This window comes from Brachycentrus maculatus, unplaced genomic scaffold, assembly GCF_059751285.1.
Source record: "Brachycentrus maculatus isolate JH-2025_06_01 unplaced genomic scaffold, ASM5975128v1 h1tg000220l, whole genome shotgun sequence".
Lineage (NCBI taxonomy): Eukaryota > Metazoa > Arthropoda > Insecta > Trichoptera > Brachycentridae > Brachycentrus > Brachycentrus maculatus.
Window position 1 is genome coordinate 1033617 of NW_028280971.1, and position 12531 is coordinate 1046147.

A 12531-nucleotide genomic window follows, 5' to 3' on the forward strand; every position below is an offset into this window, starting at 1 on the left:
ACCTATGTATATTGTATGTATGATCTTGAAAATGTGCATTTACACATGAAAACTTTGAACAAATTATAAATAAAATATTGTACCCATATGGTAATCGAGTGTTACACTTAACAACCTAACATCTCGCATAAAAATCAATCATTTTGTATGCTTAAATATATCGATTATATTTAAGAATATGGATAATGCTTTAGCATTATGACTAACACCCGAGATAGGCAAAATAATAAATACGAGTATGTCATAATGATTGTATGTAATTATATTACGTTAAGATATGTAATTTTATAAAAAATACGTAATGCATTATCGGCATATGTTCTAACATTTTGAGTTTTAATAATTTATTTATATAACATTGGTATTTATTATATAATCAATTACGAATAAATTTGTAATTTGAAAAACGTAAATCGAAATTATGACCGTTAAAACAATCCTTACATATGCTTTTAAGAATCACTCTCACATAACACAAGAAAGCCCCTCCAAGCAAAGAACGAAAATGATTTTTATACGTAGCACATTCGCATTATTTTTAAACACTGTGTGTGAAGCTCATTCTGAGTTTTTGTGACACGTGTCACAATAGATTTTGGGAAAAAAATATTAACCATGTTAAATTTACATTAAAAATAATACAGTATAATAATTAAGATAATTATAGCATAACATGCGTCTCAACTTGATATAAAACATGTATCGATTTTTTTTATGAAGGAAGATGGAAGTCTGACCATCCCAGGGCTTCTAACCTGGCATTTTGCGGTCAGATGCTCTGACTTTCATATAAAAATAGCAAAAGCGAGAGATGTAACATATCAAGTTGACACACCTATAATATTGACATATCATCCGTATGGTGAATAATCCATGTTCTAATATAATAAATAATAACAATATTGAAATTTAACAACGTTGTCCGCCTCCGTAGTGTAATGGTCAGCACTCTCGGCTACCGTTCTGGAGGTCCCGGGTTCGATTCCCAGGGGGGGCAAATAAATAAAAGTGATTTTTTCACTGTAATATTTATTCAATATTACCCTGGACTGGTACCTGAAGCGGAGGGCTGATCACCTTTCCTTCATGTGTAAACGATCAAGATAACACTGCATTTATATGAAGCAGTGCCCTATGCAGCATTGGGGTGCGGATAAGTGTTTTATTATTATATTTATCAATATTGAAATTAAAACACCCTTCCTGAATTACCTTGTTTAATATACACATTTTAATAATTATTTACGAAAACGGTTTGTTCAGGGTTAACAGCGCTTGACTGGACTTTTGAAGATATCAAAAGCCTTTGCAAAAACTAAGAAGATTTTGTATTAGAAATCTCAAAATGACTCCCCGAGCATACAAAAGATGGGCTTAAATCGAGAAGAGCGTCTGAATAATTCATGCGATGATGGTAGGAAAACAGGCCCCATTAAAAATAACGAAAAACAAACATGGCTGTGTTTGCATACGCAAAGGTCAGGTGTTAGCGCTTAGCGCAACCTTCTTCCATTGAATGTTTGCATTGGAAATAAATTTGTCCCTTGCGAACTATTTGAGCCGACAAACCCAAGCAAGACTGTTACTAGATGGTTGGCTTAAGCCTGAATTTGCAATATAACCCAAAATTTTACGGTTATTCTTTCCTAGAATTGGCAGTATACCTTCCAATTAGTATCATTCAACCATTAATATAGTCATTATATATTAAAGGTGTCTTAACTCAAGACAAAGCATCTATCATTTTTATATAAAAGAAAATGGAATTCTGAGCATCCTAGGGTTTACAACAATTTGACTTACCAAACTTTTAAAAATAGGATAACAGAAATTAGCGAGATCGAAGATGTCGTTGGGTGGGGAAGGAAACAAAAAAGACAATGGTATGCGAATGTGATGAGAATGAAATCATCGAGACTCCCCCACATTGATTGCACGGCCAATCCCAAGGTATACGACTCCCGGGCACACCACAAAAGAGATGGATTGACAACTGGGAGTCGAATCAGGAGGCTAGGCTAATCCCTCTTAAAACAGACCACAAGGCCTACACTATGAAGAAGATAAAAAAAACTATTTGGATATAATTTATATTTCAAGCACTAACTTTGTGATTTTCCATTTTATAATCAAAATGTTACTTTGTTTTAAAATCATTATAAATCTTTTATTATAACTTAATTATAATGTCTACCGGTTTCGACGCTAACCGCTTCATTGTCAAGACTGATTAATAACTAATAGCCAACCGCTTCTTTATCAAGACTAAGTATTAATCAGTCTTGATAAAGAAGCGGTTAACTTCGAAACTGGTAGACATTATAATTAAGTTATAATAAAATATTTATAGTAATTTTAAAACAAAGTTACATTCTTTCCGATATTATTAAACTTATCCTTAATTATCTATCATTTTTATATAAAATAATATAAAATTTGAGCATCTCAGGCTTACGATCTGGCATTTAGCAAGTTTAAGTGATCACATAGCACACATCGCTCACTCCTTTCAACAACGTCATATATCAAAAATCGACAATTTTCAGTTGTGCATGTTTTCGGCATGCCCAGAAAATGTACTATATCCCAGCAAAAGCGGCATATTTTTAACTTAGTATTTACCCGCTACAGGGCAGAAAGTGCTGTTTTTGCATTTTGAAGAAAAGGTATAGTTTAATTTTTTTTTTAAGTGTACTAAATATTTTTCAAATACAGAAAAAAACATTCAGGTTTTACCTAAAAAGATCTCTTGCATAGTAAAAAGTTAAATAAGTGGCTTGATATTTGTTTTTAATACATTTTATTATATTTTTAAACTTTAAAAACGATCTCCTGAAAAATCAAGTTTTTTTAAATATGACGTTGTTGAAAGGAGTGAGCGACATGTGTAAAGTTCAGCATTATTGAACATCCATATTGCATTAATTTTTGAAAGACGTAGGTACGTGTTTAAAATCGACTTTTTGGCTCACGAATATTCTTGAGAACACTGTGAATATTTTGTAAATTCAAATACTATCTGTAGAGTTTCATGACATTTTGAGGTAATTTGATTTAAAAGATGGAAATTCCCAAGTCTTAAAAATAAATCTTTTTTGTAGTTGTCCAATTTTGTTCGAGTTCAAATACCTCCAAAGTATCGATCGATGGAAAAATATAGGAATGGGTTCTAGATCAAGCTTTATATTTTATATAAAAATTCTCTTAATGCTTTCACAGTTTTTATTCTTATTTTACAAATTACATGAAAAGGTTTTAACGTAAACCTTTTTTTTAATTACTCCACCTACGAACCACAGCAGGTGGGTCTCCTTAAAATAATAAATTTATAGTAATAAACACATAAATTGTTGGTAAAATTCTTAAATCTTCTAAACTGATTCACTGATTTCTATTATTTTTATCCGAGATCTCAGCGCCATTTGTTGAACATAACAGCAACACAATTAATACTGAAAATTGTTCTTGGCAGACAGCGTGCTTCATGACAGCTGCTGTCACTTTGCATTGATGTTTTTTAAAGTTTAAAATACTTTTATTGATCCACAAGCAATATGAATATAAACGTATTAGATACACGTTCTTTCTATTTCATTTAACATGACATCATTATTTTATTAAAACCACTTTATCGATTTGTTTTAATTTGTACCAGAAGATGAAAACAACTGTCGTTTTCGAAACTAGTCGTTAAATTTCAATAAAGTGGTTTATTCAAGTGTTTAATTTTAATTAAAAAAAAATAAAAGTTTTATTTTATATTAGTTGTCATGGCAGTTTTAATAATTTTTTTGCTAAATTTACAACAATATGAGCTTATAATAGTAGGGGGTGTTTACAATTGTTTCCAATATTAAGTATTTGATATAAAAACAATTAAAAGAAAGAAAAAAATATTATTTTGTGATACAGTTAATTTTATTTCAGTTTGCCTATATTTGGGGGTAGTACAGGGTGAGCGATGCGCTTCCTTGAAATTCGAGGGAGCCCAAATGGGAATTCCTTTACGCCGTCGTAGGCACGTGGGACTTTCTTCATGGCCACCCTATACACTACATCTACACGTCTACACAACTTACACCGTGTGCTTCCCTCTGCCTACAGCCTCCACGACTCACGGCCGTTAAATCTATTAAACAAAAGCCGCCTTCAAAGAGTTTTTTGCTCAAATGATCAGAGAAAATTGATAGAGGGAAGAAAAATTGCAATGAAAAGTTCGGAAGGGATGTGACAAATGGAAGACTTATTTTTTAGTCCCTAAAATTATTTTGAAGCCTATCAAAAACGTGAAAATAAGCGAGGTATTAGATATTTTATTCATTGTTTCGGCATTAACTTTGTGGTAAGACATGTTACAATGATTAAAGAAAACACTTGTTTTTATACCACTTGAGTTTTATTAAAGACTACTAGTTTCGGAAGCTAAATTTTATTATTCATACCTGAATGAGGGAATTTTAGCTTCCGAAACTAGTAGTCTTTAATAAAACTCAAGTGGTATAAAAACAAGTGTTTTCTTTAATCATTGAGGTATTAGATAATATAAATATTTTTTACAAAAATGTTAATAATATTAGTATATAACCACTCACCGAGATTTTTATGTCTACCGGTTTCGAGACGTACCCGTCTCTTCATCAATACAATCACTACCACAGCATGCAAACAATACCACCCTTCACTACCATAGCACTATTTACACACATAAAACTACACAAAATATTCGACACATGCGATTTTTGGTCGACCCGAAGACCAACATACACTAAAGGTGCGTTACATGCACAAACATGCGTTACGAGCCGAGGTTAAACGTGCACGGTTAACGGTGACAGGTGGTATTGTTTGCATGCTGTGGTAGTGGTTGTCCTGACGAAGAGACGGGTACGTCTTGAAACCTGTAGACTTGAAAAATCTCGGTGTGTGGTGATATACTAATATTATTAACATTTTTGTAAAAAAAATAAGTAAAAATGACTAACCACAAAGTAAATGCTTTAAATATTAATAATATTGAGAATATGAAAATAATCGTTTATAAACAGAGGGTGAATACTGATTTCATTTTGATACTTTAATACCCTATAGCAAGGTTACTAATATTTATAAACGTATGTACATGTATACATTCTAGATGGAAAATTAAAGGGAAATAACATTTTAATTCTTCAAGGGTTGTTAGGAAACTTCAGCACTGGTCAGCATTCCTCTCAGTACCATTTTGTCAATCCGAATGTCGAAGGGTATATTGGTACGACACTGGCTTCTCATACAAGCGGGAGCGACTTATTACAAGGAGTTCACATACCTTATCTACATATGTATATATCTAGGTATCTATGTATGAACACTATATCCCTTAGATTCTCTCATTTTCTAGGGTCTGTAACGGTGGCTGACATGTCGGCCATACAAGTACCTACAAAATTCTGGAAACTTCGAGCATAGAAAAAATAAATACGTTTAATATTTTATAGAAAGAATACTTTCAATTTTCATATTTTTGTTTTGTTTTTTGGCATCTCATCAAAGATGAAGACGAATATGGAAGTCTGGGCATTTACGGGGCTGACGACCGTCAAAGGCTGGTTTAAGTGATCACTTTACATACGTGTAACATTCACCAATTCTACCCACTATTGACAACCACACTACTCAAATTCTTGAAAGTTCTAAATATATGAACCAATTTAGAAACTTTGTTATTGAATCACTAGAACTTCAATAGTGACATCTATTGGTGAGATGTAAAGAAGCATTTTACTTAGCAGAAACTCTTATATTAGTATGTTAGGTCCGAATCTTGGATTACAATCACACACATGAGAAACGCCAGAAAAAAGGATTTTAATATTTATAATTTTAGCTTATTATTTGACCAGATAATTTATTTACAACATTTTGAGTGTGTCCAAATACTTGCTTATAAAATCTGGAACATCTCCAATTACAGGAGTTATTTAAATAATTCCTGTAATTGGATATAATCCAGATTTGTAAACAATTATTTGGACACACTCAAAATGTTGTAAACTTTCAATTTTATCCTCAAGGGACTCTGTATCTAAGTTAAATGTATAGTATCTCAGTTAAAAAAGTTAGTACAAATACGGATAAACAACCTCGAGTAACATAATTTATCAATGCAATTCTCTTTTTCCCTTCATTTTCTTTCACATTTTGAAGTTGTATCCTTCATTCGAATCTTCTTAACTTAGATCATCGGTATCCCTTCAAATACTTTTACCATTCCTTCGTGTAATTAACGATCAATTTGACATCATATTAATCGGTGCCCTGTGCACCATGTACATAGCTAAACGGCAGGTATTCGGTCATAAAAAGGCTACCAAAGAATGTACAATTCACAACATTTTTGTGCATGTCCAAATCCTTGTTCGCAAATCTGGGTTTCTCCGTTTAGGATAGGTTTTTACGTTGCAGTTTAAATGCAGTGCCGTAAGCACTTCTAGTTTCGATATTTACAAGGTAGAGTCATCAGAAATGAAAAATCTTACACGCATTTCATAAGGTCTAAATAAATAAAATAAAAACTTTCCCAACTCAACCAAAGATGGTGCCGAGAACTCGTTATTGTGAAAGAAGATGTCAATTGAAGGACATATTATATTAAATAAGTATACAGCTTTCGAAATTTGAGAAGTGCAGAAGTTAGTCATGGGTAAAACGGTAAATGTAAAACGTGTATAAAATGATCATTTAAGCAAGCCTGAGACAGAACATGGTCCACCCTGCAACCATGTCAACTCTGTGCCACGGCGACCCAATTGCCATAAAAAAACCCAGTTGCCATTAAAAAACCCAGTTGCCATAAAAAACCCAGTTGCCATTAAAAAAACCCAGTTGCCATTAAAAAACCCAGTTGCCATTAAAAAACCCAGTTGCCATTTAAAAATCCAGTTGCCAGTTACTAAGTAAAAAAGTGATAATTATCAACTGAAATTTTTGACATCTAAAATTGTGAATGTTGCACGTGTTCATCACTTAACTAGCCTATGACTGGTCGTACACCCTATTGATACCTATACTTTCATATTCTTCTTCATCTATGTTGAGATGTCAAAATGTGCAAAATTAATTTTTAATAAATTTTAAAAATCACATCGCAGCATGAATCTAAAAGCTCAAGTTTGATAACATTTAATTTCCCATATTGACAAATACCCCAAACTCAATACACATAATATAAGTAGCAATGCCACCACCCTTAAGCCATTATGATTTCTAGTCGAGTAGTAGTGCTGTGCTGACGGGTTCAATCGATGTCAATTTAAAAATATCGATTTGTTCTTTGTAAAAAAGTGTAATCGGATGCATATGCAGGCTGTAAAATATCGATTCGTGGGGTCGCGAAGGGGGACCGAGGGTGAATTGCTACCCCTGTATGCACCCTACTAACTTCTCTCACTAGTCCCAGATATCTACATATGTACATACCCACGGCAGTCACCCAGACACAAAGACCACCCCTCATATGGACCATGTTACAGGAGAATATTTTAATTTAAAAGTATTTTTAAAAAAAAATATTTTTCTCAAAACTAATACTTATGGCCATTATTATTTTCATCTTCTCATTATTATTATCGGTATCATTCATCTCTAAACTAGATTCATAAAGTAGATTAGGTTACAACAGGTAGTATTTCACGAAATTGGCACTATTTGAATTGTCAACATTTATTATTCTCAACATGATAATTTTGACATTCCTCAGTTCGGCTGTCCAAACTTAAAACACAATAAGGAACATTTAAAAAAAAAAACTTTTTTTGCATTTTTGACTAACTAGACGTATCCCATAGCCTGCTGTAGGTTTTTTTCTTATAATAATAATAATGATAACAATAAAACGCATATCCGTACCCCAATGGTGCATAGGGCACTGCGTCATATAAACGCAGTGTTATCTTGATCGTTTACGCATGAAGGAAAGGTGATCAGCCCTCCGCTTCAGGTACCAGTCCAGGGTAATATTGAATAAATGTAACAGTGAAAAAATCTCTTATATTTATTTTACCCCCCTTAGGAATCGAACCCGGGACCTACAGAACGGTAGCCGAGCGTGCTGACCATTACACTACGGAGGCGGATGGATTTTTTCTTCAATACAGATAAATCCGAAGATTGCACAGTTGCTCTAAATATAATTTTGATCTTAAATTTTTTACACTCAAATTACTTTGTTGGCGTTTTTTTAAATTTTCACTCAGAATAAATCACGATTGCCAAAAACTGCTTCCTATTTAGATTTTTAGTTAGTTTATATTATTAGTATTTTAGTTTTATATTGTAAAATTATGTTTTTTTTTTTAAATACTAAATTGACGACTAGAGAAATTAACCGATTGCTTTGAAATTTCGACGCAACGGTGCATACGAATAAGTGCATATTTTTTAAATTTGAAAATGTAATGGGTGTTTTTGTCTGCAAAATACACCTGAACAAATCTTCACAAATATCAAATATTGATCATGGAGGACCGCGTGCTTCATGACAGCTCTGTTAATGAACATTTTGAATGTTTTTCATTGCATTCTTGTTTCATGGATATTTAATATTTTCATCGTTTTACACGCATTGTAAAATCATGCAGTTAAGAATGTAGAATGGTAAATATTGCACGTGTGTAAAGTGCTTAAATTAACCAGACTATGACATGTAAAAAGCCCTGTAAATACTTAGAATTCCAATACTTTTCCTGACCTATGTTGAGATGTAAAAAAAATTCATTTTTCATCTAAGCTAAAATGATAAAAATATATAAACATACTAATAAAGAGTTTCTGCTCAATAAAAAGCTTCTTTTCATCTCACCAATAGATGTCTCTAGTAAAGTTCCAGTGATTCAAGAACAATGTTTCAAAATTGGTTCACATATATAGAACTTCCAAGAATTTGAGTAGTGTGGTTGTCAATAATGGGTAGAATTGGTGAATGTTACACGTGTGTAAAGTGATCACTTAAACCAGCCTATGACGGTCGTCAGCCCCGTAAATGCCCAGACTTCCATATTCTTCTTCAGCTTTGATGAGATGTTAAAAAATAATATGCAAATATTATTGTTTATATTATTTTATTTTTTATTTTTTATTTGTGTTTACTTTGCTAGACAGTCAGGTACAGCTAGTAAATAGTAAAAATACTATTGTGATTGTTTAAAGCACAGATTGCTTCAAGCATTAGCTTCGTATGTAAAGTCCATTAGGGCATGATTGCTCTGCTATACCCTTTCATTCATTTTTCATCACAAACGTGCGTTATCCTTTTTAACCCCGTATGTAAAATGTGTCCACCTTCTTCGCCCGACCAAAATAAAATATCGAAGTACTTCGGGTGACTCTCCATACTCCGTCTCTTTTCATTACACAAAACTCACCGATTCTCTCTCCTTGTCTATCAGTCTTTAGCCCCTTTTCGATTATATAAAATATTCTAATTCCTTTTCTTTCTATTTCGACTAGAAGGCTCGCCACCTCAATTCTACCCCATCTTCCCCTTTCTATCGAAATGGGTGATCTTGAAAATCGAAGTATGGTATATTCGACCAAGATTTCAAGCAAAAATATATCTTATAACATATAGAAATAAATGTCTCGTTTCCTTGCGCGATTCTTCGGTCTTAGGTCATTGTTTCATGGAAATTGTTGAATTTTCTCCGTGCTTATAAGAATCCTATTAGAATTATTTTACTGTGTTACTTGAGTATGAGGAAGTATATCCTTCTCGTTCGTTCGCGAATCTTCTACGAGGAAATTTATGCGTTTTCTCTTTTCTGCATACAAGCAATCATATATGCAGTCTTTGTATAAAGTAAAAGGTAAGTAGAAAGAAGTTGTATCAGTGGCGTACAAATAGAGATATTATGTAGATATACAATACTTACACAACAATAAGTTAATATGGTCACACAAATGTATATTACGTAAGCACGCATATTAAAAAAAATAAATTTACATATATTAACCAGGTGTATCTCTGCGCTTCTTGATTGGGTAAATTAATGTTTTATTGTTTTATTTTTATAAAGCTGTCAATTTCTTTGTTCAAATTCAATTCAAAATCTTTGTTCTCAAATCCGGGTTTGTCCACTACGTAGTTATTTATATTGATATCTCAACTTGCATGAAAAAGAATATGGAGGTCTGGGTATTCACAGGGCTAACGACCCGTCGCAGGCTGGTTTAAGTGATCCCTTTATACACGTGTAACAATCACTATTTTAACCACAGCAATCGTGATTTTAGAATCTTTAAATCGTAGCTATGGCATCACTATACGTAGTTTAATATCATAATATCGATACAAATCGAATTTTCAGTATTGACAGTCTTCAAATAAATCTCACTCGGATTGTTCCCGATAGTTGAGAACCAGGATTTATATTTCGGGAACAACTTACTCAACCTATTTGAATCATAATTTTGTTCAGAATTGTATTGTATAAATCGACGATATTGGTTGAACTCTTTCTTGACCCCTGTATACATATAAATAAAAATGAAGTATTAACAATAAAATTAGGAAAGGGTTTTGAGATGGTTTAGACATGTTGATGGAATGAGTGAAGAAAGAACAGTAAAACAACTTTATGAGGCGAATGTGGTTGGTAATAGAAGCAGACGAAGAGTGAAGAAAACTTGGCAAGATATTTCAAATAATTAAAAGTGGTCAGGTCATGAGGAGAATAGCCGACGGGTATATATGAGGAGATGCATGAATATGGAGGAGACGAAGATTATTTACAAAGAAAGATTGGTGTGGCGTTCTATTCTCTCTGTTTACCCTTGTGTAGACAGAGAGAATAGAAGTGGGTAGCAGCGTGATGGTTAGTTAATTAGTTAGTTTGTTCACATAAATAATAATGTAAATATTCGTTTGTTAAAATAAAAATCTTAGATCTCCAAAAGCTATTAATCTCAAATCTCCAACGATCGAAATAACACTGGTCCTATGAGATGTAGTGCCCTATGCACTATTGAGTACAGATGAAGATAGGAATAATATAAATGAAATAAATTAAGTCACAATAGTTTAAGGATTAATATATATTTTTTTATTTTCTGGGAAACCCTTTGTGTAAATTGATTGAATCGGTTGAATTTAATATTGCACCAGCCCTGGAGGGCGTTCGAATGTCCCTCGATAGTATTGGTCCCCGCGAGATATTTCAAATATAGAATATTGATCAGTTTATATTATTGGTCGCCAGCGCTCAGGGCCGGGGTCGCCTTATTATTAAATGGAAATTCGTTGCTGTTCGAATCTCTCTTTCTACATTGTTCACTTTCTTATTGTCATAGTCACTCGTGGAACTTGGCATATTGGACTGTTTTATAGCAGCATTATTGCCTTACATGCTAGTTTAGTTCCATATGGACGAAAATACATTGCCGAGGAATCTTTTGATTAAATAAATTATCTTTTTACAAACTAAATAAGGCGCTTTAAACGTGATAGTGTATTATTATGTTATATTTATTGATTTGGCGTTTAATTCTTCTAAATATGGCCATGTCAATAAATTCTTCCTTTCCCAGAAAAAAAATATAAGGGTACATACCTACATCCCCCATTAGCTACTGTTGTCTCCCATAAATTATTGCTGCACGTGTTAAAACTGTCACTTAGAATTGTATAGCTACATAAGGAACGTAGTCCATTTGATCTTCACATTCGTTTGATAATGCCCTAACAAGGCGAAACAATTGTCACAGTATAATTTTTTATGTGTTTTTTGTTAATAAAATACAACTTAGTTGACTCAAAAATCTGTGTTTGATTTAAAATTAATACATATATTATGTTATATATTGTATTTGGTTTAGGGAAATGTATGATATTAATTGGCTTTGGAAATTTGTCTTAGAATGGTAAAAAAAAATAAAAACTAAAAGTGCTACACCTTTTTTATGGATTATTTAACAAACATCTAAATTTATTTTTTAATACATTTTGAAACTGGATGAAATATCATTTTAAATATCTTATATCTCACGAATATTCTAATATTTGTAACAATAAGTTCGTATTTGGTGAAAATATTCACATGACTCCCATGACGTTGAAATCATATAAAAAGTATCTTATTACCATTATCCGCACCCAATGGTGCATAGGGCACTGCTCGTATATATGCAGTGTTATCTTGATCGTTATTTACATGAAAGCAAGGTTATCACTCCAGCGCTTAGGGGACTTAATCCAGCGTAACATTAAAGAAATATAATATTAAAGTGTGAAATCACTAATATTTATTTTCGCCTCCCCCTGGGAATTGAGCCCGGGACTGCAGCTAAAGAGGCTAACCATTACACCACGGAGGCGGACATATATGTTTTCTGAATATGTAAAACTCGTTTCATGATGACTTAACACTTATTATCTTTTCGACTTTAGTAATATTTCGAATCCTAATATTTTTTAAAAATAATTAAAGACTTCATTTATTAGTATAATCAAAAACATCTCTAATGTATGGGTACACAGATAACGTTATAAAATTTGAG